We start from the raw sequence: 18,086 nt of genomic DNA on the forward strand, positions 1-18,086 counted from the left end.
CAGTTGGCGAGAGTCTGGTGACCTTGCTGGGTTAGGCAGGCAGTAGAAACTCTCACCAGAGGAGGAGGAGGAGGAGGAGAGGGGGGGGCAGGTATCTTGCTGAAATGTAAGCTCCAGATGGTCTGCCACAATGGGCAACAAAACAGGGTGCAAAATGTCATTGGTATACTGGCCGTGGATGACAACCAAAGGGGTCCTGCTGTGAAATGAAATGGTACCCTACGCCATCACACGTGGCTGCTGGGCCGTATGGCCATCGGACACTCCACTGTTATCTGGGATGTCTCCAGACACATGTTTGCTGGTCATCAGGGCTCAGTTTGAAGCAGGACTCATTACGGAAGATAGTTCAACTCCAGATCAAATGTGCCTGACACCACTGCAAATGGGCTTGGTGAGCAGAGGTCAATGATAATTAGTGCAGGGTGTGCTTGAGCTCAGCCCCCCCCCCCTTTTCTGTAAGATTCCTATTAATGGTCCTTGTGGTCACTTAAGCACCAGTTGCATGTCAAATCTATGATAAAGATGAATCTGGGTCTCCGAGCGCTTCTCTGGTGATCGCTCAGTCCTTACGTTGTGTGGTCTCTCTAGGTAAACTGCTTCCATCTTGACACTAAGTTCAGCCATGGTTCACCCATTCCTGCCAGCATCATCGAATATGGCATCACTCCTAGTCAAATGTTGAGCGATATGCTGATTACTCCAACCAGCTTCTTTGAGGTCAACTACACGTCCCCTCTCAAATGCTGACATCTGCGTAAACTGTCCATGCAGCTGTCTGCAAGACATAGTTACTGTCCAACTGAGTATACGGAATTAAGACACTTGCATAAAGTTTTGGCCACAGCATTCATCAGTAAAAGACACACAAGCAAGAATACCTCATGCACACATGACTGCTAACTCCAGCATCTCGGGCCAGCCTGAAATGCCCAAGATGCTGGCTTTGATGGTCGTGTGCATGAGGTATGTGTGAATGGTCTGTGTTTCTCTTTTCCTGATGACAGCCGTGGCCAGAAGCTTTATGCAAGTTTTTTTTTTAAGTGTTCCTGTCTGGAACTTAATGTTATCTTCTTTATGGTAAGTAGCAACCTGTCTTTTCCTACACTGTTGATATTCCTACCTGGAGTTTTCATTGTATGAGTACACTGAATGAAATTCACAAAGAATTTATGCCCTGGTATTGACATGTCCCCTATTTACTATCCTTTCCAGCAGCATGGTGAAATTGCACTGCAGCATCACACATTCATCCACTGTCCGCCAATGGTTATAATTTAAACAATGGAAACTCCAGGTAGGAATATCCTGGCCTTAAGCTACGATAACTACTGTTGCCACACCCTCCACCCAGCAGTTTTCACACCCCTCTGTCCTATTACCTCCTCCCCATTCTCATCTCCCACCCTGTATACTTGCCGCCCTCTGCTAACAGATCCGCCCATCTTTCCCCGCGCCTCTCCTTTTTTGCCCCCTTTTCCCCACAACCTTGTGACAGTGCACCTGTTGGCATTACAGTCCTTGCCCGTTCCATCAGATAGTCTCTCTCTCTCTCTCTCTCTCTCTCTCTCTCTCTCTCTCTCCACCAGTTCACGTCTATCCCTTCCCCTTCCCTGCCTCCTCCAGACTGTTGCATTTTGGCCAGAGATGCTGGAGTTGACGGTCATGTGTTCGTGAGGTGTATGTATGAATGGTGTGTCTCTCACTTTTACTGTAATTTTGCATTATCTGTCAATACCTGTATGAATATCAATTTGTTACTAATTTGCATAACTCCTCCATGGTGCACTTTTTTTTGGGGGGGAGGGGAGGGAGGGGGGGATGTCTTAGAGTGTATACAGTTTTGTCTACGATACTAGACTACCTAATGTGACTGGATGTACAGGAATTGTTCTTCAGATGAGTTTGTAATATTCCAAGGTCACTCGAGAAATACACAGCTGAAATATTGCACAGTTATGAGGAAAGGGGGCATAAGTGTAGATGGGTGACTGAGAGAGTGAATGTTGGACTACAGATTGAAAAACCTGGGGTTCAGTCCTCTGTCAGATCTAACATTTCTTCTGTCACTTGCTGCTTCTTTCAACTCTGGCAATGGTTTATTAATATGAAAAATGCCTCCGTGGTTTGTAGTCTACCTTTAACTAATTAAGTCAATGCAAAGGTCAAGCAAGCACATACCTCCTCCAATAGGTCCAGTACTTCGTAAAGCACTGTGGTGTTCAAACCAACCTTCCAATTCATGACAGTTACATCTTTTTTTCTGTGTGTCAGATGCACCAGTATGTGTGAGAATGGAACACACGTTGTAAGACAGAATGATACAGAAGGGCAAAAAACCTAAGGAGTTGTGTTTTGTCATTTTTTGTAACAATTATTGACAAGGTAGGTCTTCAGAGTTGGATAGCCAATGGTGCAGCCATTATACAGTAGTATAAATTAAATGACCAGTGATAGTAATTTGTGTATAGAAACATAAGTACATCACCCGTCCATTCTAAAAAGAACAAAATAGTTCTTTTATTTCAGATGCCACTGTTATACATCATCAGTGGTATTGCCCCAATATTCAGAGTAGAGTAGCTAGAAAGCTTTCATTTTTCTCGTGGATTGTGTAACAGTATGAGCAAATTCGGAATCTACCATATAAACTGAAGTATTGCCAGCTGTTCCAGAGATTCTGCATAAATTTGAAAATCCCAAGGTTCTTGCAAGATGAGTAGTTGACTTAAAGGAAGACTGCATAAAATGAAGATGTGTGTAAACTAAAGGCAAAGATAGAGGGAGCACAAAGTCAGTTTCTTAGGCATTTGAAGGACCAAATACTACTGTTAAATGAAATGAGGCGGCAAGTAGCAGACTATGAAGTCAGAATAAATAGATAGATACTAGCACAATTAAAGCTGTGAAGTTGAGTCATACCTAGGTAGCTCAGTCAGTAATAATGTTGATAGTAAATGTTAAACATTCGGGTTTGAATCCTTGCCAAGGAAACATTTTTAATTTATCTAGAAATTCGGGAAATTCCAGTCAGGATGAAAGGTAACTAAGAACAGAAAGTCTGATTGTCATAAATTAGGTGACTAATGCAGCCAGTGTAATTTAGCATGTTGATTGCTTTGCCAACAGCCTGACACTGTCTGTCCGCCGCAAAGTGCCGGGTGTGGTCTGGCGATGAAACATCCATCACTTTGTGTGTGGCAGTCAGTATTTTAACATGCTGCACCATTAATACGATCTATTAATTTTGGCAAATGGAAAAAAAAGGGGGTTGTCACCAGCACCAGAAAACATGAGGCCTAACATGATGATATATTTTGGTGAATGTAAATGCTCAAAGGAGTTCTGAAACTATTCTTGATCAATCCAGATCACAGAGTGAAATATTTAGAGATGATTAAGAATATTATCAAAGACAGAAGATTGCTGTTAGCCCTTACAGCTAACAGTGGATATTACTTACTCTGAAACGTATGTTAGTTTGGTTGTGTTCCCAGAAATTTGTTAGGTTGTGTGTTCATAAAATCTATCTGGAGTATTACTATTGGACTTATACTTGAAAAGGAGTTATTGCTGATAAAAAATCGATCCATCTATCCATCCATCATATTCCATAGATCTCAACAAGGATGTGGACTGTGTCAAGTTATACATTAACAGAAGATAAGCAAATCGTACATTGTAGTAACACTAAACTATCACTATACTACCTAATGCTTGTTGTTCTTATGCCAGCTAATTTTCAGTCCTTGAATATATTCATATTGAGTGTGTGTGTGTGTGTGTGTGTGTGTGTGTGTGTGTGTGTGATGAGGTATGTTTTTAAATTAGGATAAATTCCCAATGTCTTGTTTTATGGTAGATAGGAACTTGTCAAATAGATTGCTAGACAAGCAAGTCTACATGATAACTATTCTGGTGTACATCACAGTTCAATTGAAACTGATTTTTGTTATCAGTAACAAAAAGCTTTAAGGAATAAATATATAGGGAAGTGAGTACAAGAACTGAAAGAGCCTTAAAAAGCTTTTGCAAGAAATACAGCTGTCAACTTCACCCAATATTCTTACTGCCTGCTTCTGCTGAATAAGCGCATTATTTACTTTACATGCACTGCCCCTGAAGATAAAGATAATTCTCTGAGAAAAAACGCAGTGAAAATATGCAAAATAAGCCAAGACTCTTTTTCTTTAGGTCAACACAATAAAAAAAATGGTTCTAAAACAAGCTGAACTAAACAACTTTAGTATATTTGTGTATTGAATCCCTTTAATCTGTTATCCAACTGTAAACCTAGGAATTTAAAACACACTGTGTTTCATTCAGTCTGTGACCATTAACGTCTACTTCTGGTGCCAACACATTATTATTGCTTGTTTTATTTGCATCATACAGTTCTTTATGAGATTAAGATTAATAACAAAAGAGCTGGCTGTGAATTACTTGTAGGGTGTCTACTAAGTCAAGTTTGGATTCTGATCAGTATGCTTGTGTCAGCAAATGTTACAGGTTTCAATTCATCTTTTAAAGTCATTGGAAAATCATTTGTATAGGTTAAGCAGTGTTGTGAGACCTTGAAGTGACATTTCTCCATTTTGAGGTTACTTCCATACCTGTGACACTGTCTGTTAGTGAGATACTCGATTGAGTTTCAATCCAGGGAGTTAGGTTGCCAGGAGCGTTCGGTAAATTCAAACCATGCCTGTACACATTTGTGTTGTCCTGGTGGAAGATGCCATTGTTGGAAAGAAAAACAAATTGCATGTGGGCTTGAACATGGTCCCCGAGGCTATACACATGGTTGTGTTTATCCATTGAGCCTTCTAGATTGATGATATCACCTACGGAATGCCACAGAAACGTTCCCCAGACCATAATGATATTTCTTCCAGCCTGGACCCTTCCAATAATGGTTACAGTTTTTGCTTTCAGTAGTTTCATGCCATACATGCTAATGGTCATCTGTCATCTGAAAAGGCCACCTGTCACCAGTCGGTGGACGTCCAGTTGCACTTTTGGTGGGCAAATTCCGGCCTTCTTCACCAACTAACAGCAGTCAGAATGGGTGCATGAATCAGGTGTCTGCTGTGGAGGCCCGTATGTAGCAACATGTGGGCAGGCAGTTGCTCAACAGTTGCACATCTATTTGCCTGTACACATCTCTGCAGCTGTCATTCGCTCCATCATCTATGGCCCATGGGGCACCACTTTTGCTGTAGCACCAATTTTGTATAGTGCCATTTTGCCATGCATGGTATACTTTAACCATGGTAGCACCCAAACAGTTTACAAACATAGCCATTTAGGAAATAATTCCAGCCTTGGCCTGAAAGTAAATGATCATGCCCTTTTGGACATCAGATAAATTGTTCTGTTTCTGCATTATGACGATGATTACACTGTTTTTTGCGTGCCCTCGACGAGCTTTATATGCCCTCCACTGCCAGTGCTGGCATCTTTGAGTGGTTATTGCATCTTGACATCGAACAAAGGTGGTGGTCAAATTAATATGACTAGACCATGTACAATAATTGCTTAAAACAGAACAATATTCCAAAAATATAAACAAGAAAAGAGTCTTCAGTCCTCAGAGCTGTTGACCTATCTCATTATCATGCCATCTCCATAAGACATTTGAAAGGATGCTGTTCAACAGTCTGTCACCAAAGATTGACAGCTTACAACAGCCCAGTTTCAGCCCCAAAGAAACTGCACAGCTGAGGTAGCTCATCTAATGCGGTGTACAGAGGACAGGTCTGAAAGTGGGAAGATCTATGGAGAAGCATTTATTGGTCTTTCATCTGTTTTCAATACATCCAACACCATATAATGCTGCACAGGATCTATGCTCTGACCCAGAACAATGGTCTGATTAGAATAATTACCACCGTCATGCACAAGAAAACATTCTGCATTGAGTTGCAAGCAAGACACAGCCAATGGAGGAACCAAACAAATGATCTATCCCCAAGCAAGTGTATTGTTATTGTGCTCTTCAGCATTTACATGAATGATCAGCCAAGACATAATCCATCTAAAACTTTCATATATGCTGATGACCTTGCTTTGACAATATAGACAAGTGATTTTGAAGAAGCAGAACAGGTCTTGACACAACCTGTAGGAATGTTATCTGATTACTGAACTCAAGTCTGCACTTTCCCCCTCTGAAACATAAAGGCAGGAAGAAAACTGAAAGTGATTTGGGAAGGCATCAAGCTGGGCATTGTTTTACAACCTTGGATTTAACTTAAGAGTCCTACACAGTTCACTCAGTTACAGGCAGCACTGCCTTAACACCAAACAAAGTGTCCACTCAACTCTTACTCATCTGGAAATTTGTCGGTAGTAACTGTGGTGCCTGACCCCTGGTGGTCTGTACATGTGTTTGGCACTCTGTTTCTCGGCTGTTGAATATGCCTGCCTAGTGTGGTACAAATCCGCCCACACGAAATAAGTAGGCACAGCTGTTAATAAAACTGCAAGGCTGATTACTGAATGTCTGAAACCAGCTCTTGTTGATAATATGCACTGCATGGCAGGCATTGCTCATCCAGAAATACACCAGGAAGTAGCTGCAAATGCTGAAACAAAGAAAGTCAAAGAAAATGAGTTATACCCACTGAATGGAAGCACTCCATCAAGATCTATGTTAAAGTCTAGGAAGAGCTTTTTAGAGTCAATGTCTGCACTCAGCTGAGAAAGCCAGATCAAACATGTGGGCAGCCAAAATAAGTCACCTCCAAGCAGGGGTAAAGCCAGCAGAATGTTTACCAGCCAAGCATCTCAGACTGGACTACATGGAGGTCATTAAAAACATTACGAATGGGTGTAGGCAAATCTAAGGAAAACTTAATGAAACAGGGATAATTGCAAGGGCCAACACTGTGTGAATGTGGAGAAGTACAGGCAACAGAACATCTGTGCCAGTGTGTATATTGCCCTGATTCTTGCAACGAAGAGTTGTTCAGGGCACAAGAAAATGCTGTGGCATTTGCTTGTTTCTGCATAAAGAGTGTCTGATTTCCATTTTATATGTGCATATATGCATAAATTTCTTTGATTTCCTTACCTAAATTGTAAGTTTATAGAATCCAGTTGTATCTCCTGACTCAAGTAAGTACATAAATTCCAAGTCTGCCACACTCCACTAGATGGCAGCGGTATATTTGGCTGGTTTTTATTCTTATATTGTTGTATAGATTTTTTTATATTGAGATATCTCTTGTTTCTAGGTGTTCTTGCCTCAAACATTAGGTCCTTTGCCCAATTTGTCTGTTTTACCATATTTAAGAAGCAACTATAATGATCGTAAATTTTCATTCAGAATGTCCTTTCCAAGAGCGTTTTTGGACTTTATATCTTTACATCTAGAAAGGAATATTTGTACCTTAAGAAGAACATCTTGGAATCATCCATAAGTATTATAAATTAAGGCCCCCATCCAGTTTTTCTGTCTATGTGGAGGCTAATCTCAGTAATTACTGAAGGGATTTTGATGCAGTTTCAGTAATAGATTGCTTCAATAGCAATTTTTCTGGGCCAGGAGATAAGAGTAAGGCCAGATGACTGCATTGTGAGGCCATTACATCTACATCTACATCCATACTCCGCAAGCCACCTGACGGTGTGTGGCGGAGGGTACCTTGAGTACCTCTATCGGTTCTCCCTTCTATTCCAGTATTGTATTGTTCGTGGAAAGAAGGATTGTCGGTATGCCTCTGTGTGGGCTCTAATCTCTCTGGTTTTATCCTCATGGTCTCTTCGCGAGATATACGTAGGAGGGAGCAATATACTGCTTGACTCTTCGGTGAAGGTATGTTCTCGAAACTTTGACAAAAGCCCGTACCGAGCTACTAAGCGTCTCTCCTGCAGAGTCTTCCACTGGAGTTTATCTATCATCTCCGTAACGCTTTCGCGATTACTGAATGATCCTGTAACGAAGCGCGCTGCTCTCCGTTGGATCTTCTCTATATCTTCTATCAACCCTATCTGGTACGGATCCCACACTGCTGAGCAGTATTCAAGCAGTGGGCGAACAAGCGTACTGTAACCTACTTCCTTTGTTTTCGGATTGCATTTCCTTAGGATTCTTCCAATGAATCTCAGTCTGGCATCTTCTTTACCGACGCTCAACATTATATGATCATTCCATTTTAAATCACTCCTAATGCGTACTCCCAGATAATTTATGGTATTAACTGCTTCCAGTTGCTGACCTGCTATTTTGTAGCTAAATGATAAAGGATCTATCTTTCTGTGTATTCGCAGCACATTACACTTGTCTACATTGAGATTCAATTGCCATTCCCTGCACCATGCGTCAATTCGTTGCAGATCCTCCTGCATTTCAGTACAATTTTCCATTGTTACAACCTCTCGATACACCACAGCATCATCTGCAAAAAGCCTCAGTGAACTTCCGATGTCATCCACCAGGTCATTTATGTATATTGTGAATAGCAACGGTCCTATGACACTACCCTGCGGCACACCTGAAATCACTCTTACTTTGGAGGACTTCTCTCCATTGAGAATGACATGCTGCGTCCTGTTATCTAGGAACTCCTCAATCCAATCACACAATTGGTCTGATAGTCCATATGCTCTTACTTTGTTCATTAAACGACTGTGGGGAACTGTATCGAACGCCTTGCGGAAGTCAAGAAACACGGCATCTACCTGTGAACCCGTGTCTATGGCCCTCTGAGTCTCGTGGACGAATAGCGCGAGCTGGGTTTCACATGACCGACTTTTTCGAAACCCATGCTGATTCCTACAGAGTAGATTTCTAGTCTCCAGAAAAGTCATTATACTCTAACACAATGCGTGTTCCAAAATTCTACAACTGATCGACGTTAGAGATATAGGTCTATAGTTCTGTACATCTGTTCGACGTCCCTTCTTGAAAACGGGGATGACCTGTGCCCTTTTCCAATCCTTTGGAACGCTACGCTCTTCTAGAGACCTACGGTACACCGCTGCAAGAAGGGGGGCAAGTTCCTTCGCGTACTCTGTGTAAAATTGAACTGGTATCCCATCAGGTCCAGAGGCCTTTCCTCTTTTGAGCGATTTTAATTGTTTCTCTATCCCTCTGTCGTCTATTTCGATATCTACCATTTTGTCATCTGTGCGACAATCTAGAGAAGGAACTACAGTGCAATCTTCCTCTGTGAAACAACTTTGGAAAATGACATTTAGTATTTCGGCCTTTAGTCCGTCATCCTCTGTTTCAGTACCATCTCGGTCACAGAGTGTCTGGACATTTTGTTTTGATCCACCTACCGCTTTGACATAAGACCAAAATTTCTTAGGATTTTCTGCCAAGTCAGTACATAGAACTTTACTTTCAAATTCATTGAACGCCTCTCGCATAGCCCTCCTCACACTACATTTCGCTTCGCATAATTTTTGTTTGTCTGCAAGGCTTTGGCTATGTTTATGATTGCTGTGAAGTTCCCTTTGCTTCCGCAGCAGATTTCTAACTCGGTTGTTGTACCACAGTGGCTCTTTTCCATCTCTTACGATCTTGCTTGGCACATACTCATCTAATGAATTATGTACGACGGTTTTGTACTTTGTCCACTGATCCTCAACACTATCTGTACTTGAGACAAAACTTTTGTGTTGAGCCGTCAGGGACTCTGAAATCTGCTTTTTGTCACTTTTTCTAAACAGAAAAATCTTCCTACCCTTTTTAATATTCCTGTTTACGGCTGTAATCATCGATGCCATAACCGCTTTATGATCGCTGATTCCCTGTTCTGCATTAACTTTTTCAAATAGTTCGGGTCTGTTTGTCACCAGAAGGCCTAATATGTTATCGCCACGGGTCGGTTCTCTGTTTAACTGCTCAAGGTAGTTTTCAGATAAAGCACTTAAAAAAATTTCACTGGATTCTTTGTCCCTGCCACCCGTTATGAACGTCTGAGTCTCCCAGTCTATATCCGGCAAATTAAAATCTCCACCCAGAACTATAACATGGTGGGGAAATCTACTCGAAATATTTTCCAAATTATCCTTCAGGTGCTCAGCCACAACAGCTGCTGAGCCAGGGGGCCTATAGAGACATCCAATTACCATGTCTGAGCCTGCTTTAACCGTGACCTTCACCCAAATCATTTCACATTTCGGATCTCCGTCAATTTCCTTCGATACTATTGCACTTCTTATCGCTATAAACACGCCTCCTCCTTCACTGTCCAGCCTGTCTCTGCGGTATACATTCCAATCTGAGTTTAGGATTTCATTACTGTTTACGTCTGGTTTCAGCCAACTTTCTGTCCCTAGTACTATATGGGCGTTGTGACCGTTTATTAATGAGAGCAGTTCTGGGACCTTTCTGTAGACGCTCCTGCAGTTTACTATTAGCACATTAATACTGTTATTCCCTGTTGCATTTTGCCTACTCCTACCTTTCCGCATCTCAGGAGGCGTCTTGTCGGGCCTAGGGAGGGGATTCTCTAACCTAAAAAACCCCCATGTGCACTCCACACGTACTCCGCTACCCTTGTAGCCGCTTCCGGCGTGTAGTGCACGCCTGACCTATTCAGGGGGACCCTACATTTCTCCACCCGATAGCAGAGGTCGAGAAATTTGCACCCCAGATCTCCGCAGAATCGTCTGAGCCTCTGGTTTAAGCCTTCCACTCGGCTCCAAACCAGAGGACCGCGATCGGTTCTGGGAACGATACTGCAAATAGTTAGCTCTGATTTCACCCCGCGAGCGAGGCTTTCCACCTTCACCAATTCCGCCAACCGCCTGTACGAACTGAGGATGACCTCTGAACCCAGACAGCAGGAGTCATTGGTGCCGACATGAGCAACAATTTGCAGTCGGGTGCACCCAGTGCTCTCTATCGCCGCCGGTAGGGCCTCCTCCACATCTCGGATGAGACCCCCCGGCAAGCAGACAGAGTGAACACTGGCCTTCTTCCCCGACCTTTCCGCTATTTCCGCCTCGTGCGCCGCTGAACCCGCCACTCCCCTTGAGGAGAGGGTGGCCCAACCGCGCCAGGTACCCGCGAAGATGTCTCGACAGCAGGGACAGTGGGTGAAGCATGTAACACCTGGGGTGTACCTTGCGACGCACCAGACTCCCCACTGCCTTTACACTCCGAGGCAGCAGCCTGAAGACGGCTGACCGCGGCCATCAACACGCTCAGCTGTTCGCGAACAGTGGCCAGCTCCTCCTGCGTCCGTACACAGCAGTCACACATCCTATCCATCCTAAGAAATCAATTTACTGAAGAGAGTTAGTCAACCTTTAACTAGACTGCTAATTCACTAAAGGCGGCTGTTTATTCACTAAACTGTGGTTGCTAGCCACTTCTTGTAGAAAACAATGAAAATAGCACTACCTGTCTCTGGACTGTATTGAAAACAAACACTAGCACTACTGGCACTATGGTTGACTAAAGGGACTCTCTCTGACTGTATTCAAAACAAACACGAAATCTATGGAACACTATTAATAGCACCCGACAATTAATGCTTCCTAAAAGCAAATACACATGGAAGAAGAAGTGACAAGTAAGAAAAATACAGTTAATACTTAAATTAAGGTAGCTCGCTGCACAGCAGACGTGAGGCAAGCGGCAGTTACGACGACACTGACTCTACTGGCACTATGGCTGACTAAAGGGACTCTCTCTGACTGTATTCAAAACAAACACGAAATCTATGGAACACTATTAATAGCACCCGACAATTAATGCTTCCTAAAAGCAAATACACACGGAAGAAGAAGTGACAAGTAAGAAAAATACAGTTAATACTTAAATTAAGGTAGCTCGCTGCACAGCAGACGTGAGGCAGGCGGCAGTTACGATGACACAAACTACTGCTACTGGGAGGCCTGCATGAGCTATCACTGGCTTCCTAAGTGACCTGCAATGCAGGTTATATCAGATATTAAGCTGATACGAATAGACTTTTTAGTACAGAATTAATGTTTAAGGGGTGTGAAGGGAAATGTAGGAAAAAGTCACAGAAAATGTAGTTTGCTAGGTGGCAAGGGGCTGTAGCTCTCGCCAAACTAACACTGCAGTCAGACAGACCAGGTGGTACAGTAGCTTGTAGCTCCCGTTATTCCCATGAGGTGTCATACAAACATTAATTACGTATGGGATGGTTAACTTACATGCCTCTTGAGAACTTTGTTGGCATTCACTGCTTAGATTGTTTAAGTTACATGAAAGTGGTGATTTTCAGTTACCTATGCAGTTCTCTGAATTTCAGTCTCTATGCAGGAGCCTGGGAAAAAAAAAAAAAAAAGAAAGCTGCTGCGCCAAACAAGTTTTCCAGCAATTTAACTGATTAAAGGATGCTTATCATGACAAGGTGGTGTACATGTTGTGATCTGGGTGCTGGTGTGCAGTTGTAGTTACTTTCAAAAAACTGACTAAAATGGTGGACTATTGAGATTGGTGAAGATATTATACATTGGTTGTGAACAGGAAGGCATCCGAGTGCAAAGGTAGCAATATCTAGTCAAGATCATGGGAAAAATGTCTGAAAGTCTTGACTTTACGTATTGTGCTGAAAGCAGATTCTGAGTTCATACATCATATAGAATGTCCACAGGACGAACAGTGTTTACCCATTTGCTACAAAATACTGTGAACTAATGCTTGTCAATTGTATATGGCCTATCATACATGAAAGAACGCTGTACAAACCACACGCAGTTGGCTTCACCACCCTCTTCAGTCTATATTTTTGTGTATCCATGGTAAACTGTCCAAATAAGATAATACACTGAATGCATTTTGGACTGTTACAAACAGAGTAACTGATCCACCTACGACCATCCCAACTGGTTATCTGCCCCCACACTCATTATTTCAAGCACGCAAAATAAATTGACATCAAAATGTAAGGAGTCTGTGAAATGAAGCATGAAGTAGTCATCGTTAAGGGGGCACTATCATTGAGAGTACCTAGGAGTGAATAATATCCATCAGATTGGGAAGAAACAGGCTAGTGCCTAGTGAATCAATGCATAGTGCATCAGTTTATTCAGCTAATACACAACAGTTTACTTCAAATCTGAGGAATTCCACTTGTATAAAAAAGTTCCATCTAAATGAAACTCACTGTATTGCGTTGGAGGGCTCAATAACTCAAAGAAAGATTTTAACTGCTACTGGTTTCAAAAGTGGCCACTGTATATTGGTCAGAGACAGAGAGAGATAGAGAGATGTGCAGTAATTATCAGTAAGCCACACCAAAAATTATCTGCCCAAAAATGTGCGCAGGCATAGTTGCATTCTAAAACATTAGATAAAAGTTAATCTCGTAGTTTTGGTGTGTGGCTTGGTAATTTACATTTTCTCCCCAATGATGTACAACAATGCCAGTGTGGCTGCAGTGGCTATTCTCTCTTTGTGAATAACTTTGTCTCCAAATGTGTCCATTTAAAAATGCAAGTTTTCGTCACATCGACAGAAGGAAATTAGGACGTAACTTGGTAGTAGAATGAAAACTTGTAACTTACATTAGAACTTTTACTTAACAAACAACTGAGGCCCAATTAGATGCATCATACTCACACCAACTCAGAAGAACAACTGACACCAAGATCGGTGAAGAGAGACAAATAAGTTACATAAAATAATTGCTATTTTTTGTTTTTCAATTTTCTGTCAGTGTAGATATAATCACGCATACCTACAATATCTTTTCTATATGGAGATGGTGTGAATATATATTTATATGTATAGACCACTTAAAGACCTATTCAACTGGTGTACTTCCTACATCATCTTTAGTTTAGTAGTTAGATTCTTATCTGTTCTTACACATGTGTGACTTTTCCAAATGTGTGGGTCGTCTTTCAGCATCGCTGCTTCTCCAGTGCTAAACAGTAATTAGTTTTGATGGTCAAACAATTATTTGGTTAGCCATTCTCACCGAAAGTGCAAGGGGTCACGTTTACACAGGAAACTTGGCTTGAATGCATAGCTTGTCACCCCTTTAGAATGTTAGTAGGCTGGATGTGACGCCAAGGAGAAGACATAGAACACTGACCAGCACAGCAGCAGGTAGTCATCAGGCACAATGGGAACAATCAAAAGATTGGCGGACTTATGATGGCTAATATTGCACGTACATACCAGAATCAGTAGTGTTCATACTATTTGCTATTCAGATCTCCCCATAGCCTTTAACTACATATATAGTCTATGTGGAAAGTGTGATGGGATCTTAGCTGATGAACAGTAAAATTAATCATCACTGAAGTCCAGTTTTCTGGGAAAAAAAGAAGAAAAGCAACTGGGAACAACTGTAAAACCTCCTTTAATTGACTAGGCAAGTCATCTCAATGGTCACAAGGAAGGCCACACTACTACTAATAGGATAATGCCAAGTAAACACTAGAGATAATGTAGAGTTTATTATAGACAGAAAAGATAAAGTTGGTGACTCCATTGTGGCTGAATTAGAAGAAATAGTGCAGGGCAATGGATCACAATTAGGATTAAGTCAGACATAGATTACTTTGTGAAATGACTAAGTACAATGGTGTGAAAAAAGTTATAGGATACCTCCTAATATTATGTTGAACTTCATTTTGCACAGTATAGTGCAGTAACTCGACGTGGCAGAGACTCAACAAGTCACTGGAAGACCCCTACAGAAATACTGAGTCATGCTGCCTGTACAGCCGTCCATGATTGCAAAAGTGTTGCTGATGCAAGATTTTGTGCGTGAACTTACATCCAATAAATGTTTTATGAGATTCATCTCAGGCGAACTGTGTGACCAAACTGTTCAGAATGTTCTATAAACCAATCGTGAACAACTGTGGCCAGATGACTTGGCACACTGTCACCCATAAAATTTCTGTCATTGTTTGGGAAAATGCAGTCCATGAATGGCTGCACATGGACTCCAAGTAGCCCAACATAACCATTTCCGATCAATGATCAGTTCAGTTGAACCAGAGGACTCAGCCCATTTCATGTAAACATAGCCCACAACATTATTGAGCCACCACTAGCTTGTACACTGCCTCGTTAACAACTTGGGTCCATGCCTTCATGGGGTCCGTGCCACAAAGTCCTCCCATCAGCTCTTATGAACTGAAATTGGGAATTGTCTGACCAGGTCATGGTTTTCCAGTCATCTAGGGTCCAACTGATATGGTGATGAGCACAGGAGAGGTGCTGCCATGGCCAGTTAACCCCAAATTTTGCCACACTGTCCTAATAGCTATGTTTGTCATACATCCCGCATTGATTTCTTTGGTTATTTCACGCAGTGTTGTCTGTCTGTTAACACTAACAGCTCTACACAAACGCTGCTGCTCTTGATCATCGAGTGAAGGCCATCAGCCTATCTGTGGTGAGAGCAATGCCTGAAATTTGGTATTCTTGACAACACTCGTAACATTGTGAATCTCTGGATATTGAATTCATAATGATTTCCAAAATGGAATGTCCCATGCATCTAGCTCCAACTACCATTCCATGTTCAAAGTCTGTTAATTCCTGTCGTGCAGCCATAATCATGTCGGAAATCTTTTCACAGGAATCACCTGAGTGCAAATGACAGCTCCACCAATGCAATGCCCTTTTATACCTTGCGTACGTGTTACTGCCGCCACGTGTAGATCACTATCCCACAATGTCGAGAGGTGGAAAGGTAAAGAATGGGATTAAAAAAAATTAAAATAAAGAAATCTATAAACAAGATTAATTCAAATTTCTGAGAATAGTTCCTGTTTGTAACTGCTTATAGTATTACTTATAGATCCTACATTTAAATTGGGTGGGTTGGGGGTTCTTTATTACGCAATTTACAGATCTGCTTCCTGAATCTGGGAGTAATTAGGAAAAAGGTAAATTCTTTAGTCATGCGACATGAAAGTGATGCTGCCCAGAGTAGAAGCTGCACATAGAGGATTTAAAGAATTATGGTGGTCTTGATCACAATTTACATCAAAATGTTGATCTGAAGTGGAGTAGTAGAAATTATGATTGGAGTTACTGAACTCTTCTTGTTATAGAAGAAAGTGGGTTGTTAGTCAATTTTGCTTAATTAAAGTAGGTTGCCTCTCAATAATTATCAGATTCAAGGCAAGTTACAGACAATCCAGTAACTCTTAGGGAACTAGAGGAAGAAATCTGATATATGGTGTTTGGAATAATAAAAATGTCTAATGCCTAGAGCAACTTACAGAAAAATGGGAAATGGTTTATGACAATGCCCATGTCATATGCTGAGAAACAATTGGTCTAATGGGTTCAGGAACTTGTTAACTTGGATATTTACAATTTAAGTACATACCTGATCATTTGTTACATAAAAAACAAGAGCAAAATGAAAAAAAGTGCCTTCAGCAAAATGAAAAAAAAGTGCCTTCAGCAAAATGAAAAAAAAAAGTGCCTTCTGGTTACATGTGGAGTCTTCTGAGGAGAAAAATCAACAGTTTTGGATTGGGGGAATGAGATGAATGTGAGAATGAAAAGCCTTTTTGATACAAATCAAAGCTGTATTAAACATTATTGGTTTTTTTTAGCTGCATCAAATATGGGTGAGGCTTCTAGCTTTTGATGATCACCATCATCCTCTATTTCAGAGCAAATATCTGTTGTGGTTGTTGCTGTGGTGACCTTTTGTAATTCACAAACGGCTTGTGATTTGCTGACGCCGTCATTACATCATGCTTCCACAGGTTGTTGCAATGTTACATTGGTGGCACCACTGCTCCCATAGGGGCAAAAACAATCCAACAAATTTCTCTGTATCTTCTCATTATCGAGAGCTTGCTTGCCCACACCACTAATATAATATCCACTGTTCCTTGTTCTCAGAGATTCTAGGGTCCTGGGAAGATGAGAATATTCCCAGTACCCTAGCTGTTTTCCTATATGCAGCACTGCAAAAGGAAGAGCATCATGAGATTCTTCAGTATTTTTGGTTGTCATTTCTTGGCATGCTACATTTGTTTCTGACAAGAACCATTTGCATTCCAAGATTAAATATGGAATGGTTGTGGGGCACAAGATATAAAGCTGTAAGGAAAATTAATGAATCAGCTAACCTAGCGCTTATAACTCATATACTAAACAAAATAATTGATACGGAAAGAGACTAACTCTTAATGATGAAAAAACTATTAGTAAAAGTCTTAGGGGCACCACACTTCAGCTTCATAGTGCTAGTCCTTTAGCTAAGGAATCTAGGTCTTATACATAGTTTTTATTCAAAGGGTAAAGTTAATAGTACTAAGCTTTACATTTTCAGTTAGTTACATCTATTGTTTTTAATAGCTCTTCATCAAATCCTCTGGGAAGAATCATTGGATAAGCTCATAAGAAAGGAATGGAGTGGTAAAGTTATTCACATGGCTCAACAGAAATGAATATAATTAGGAAATTAGATTATCTGGATTGTACATGAATCTTCATGCAAAGTAAGCTAGTATATAGTCTGTTCACAAGGTAGATTTGTTTGTCAAGAGTTTGATTTTGAGATAAAATGAATCTGCAAAAATCAAAATTCATATCCTCTCTACAGAGACTGCAGCTTGGGTGAGAAGAATGCAGAAGTTCAAATATGTTTTTTGAAAGAGGATGTGTATGAAAAGACCTACAGAATTATTAAGCAAAAATTACATACAAAACTCAGCTAATTTATATTATTAAATGATGTGGCCCCTCCAAGTATTGAGCTTCTTCCACGAGTAACGGACATGGGCAACATTCAGCTAGCTGACTCCAGTGATGTTCTGCAGGTCTTCATCCAATTAGTCTAGTGATCTTCTTATGGTCTGTCTCTATCTCTTGGACTCCATTCCAGCACTGCCCTTGTCCATTAGCCATAATTTCTTCTGGTAACATGGCCATCCCATTGCCATTTCATAGAGGCTGTTTTTCCATTTGGCATACATAATTGACCTGATGTCTTGTTCTTTTACTGTTGTTGTAAATTCCAACATAGACCTTTCCACAACTCTGTGCAGTTTTTAAGTTTCTATCTTGTATATTCATGAAGTGCCTAAGTCTCACAGCCGTGAGTCAAAAATAGGGTACAGACGTTAGGCTAGAACTATTTTTTTAAGTTTCCCCTGAAGATGGT

The sequence above is a fragment of the Schistocerca cancellata genome, chromosome 1 (assembly GCF_023864275.1).
Source record: "Schistocerca cancellata isolate TAMUIC-IGC-003103 chromosome 1, iqSchCanc2.1, whole genome shotgun sequence".
NCBI classification, from domain to species: domain Eukaryota; kingdom Metazoa; phylum Arthropoda; class Insecta; order Orthoptera; family Acrididae; genus Schistocerca; species Schistocerca cancellata.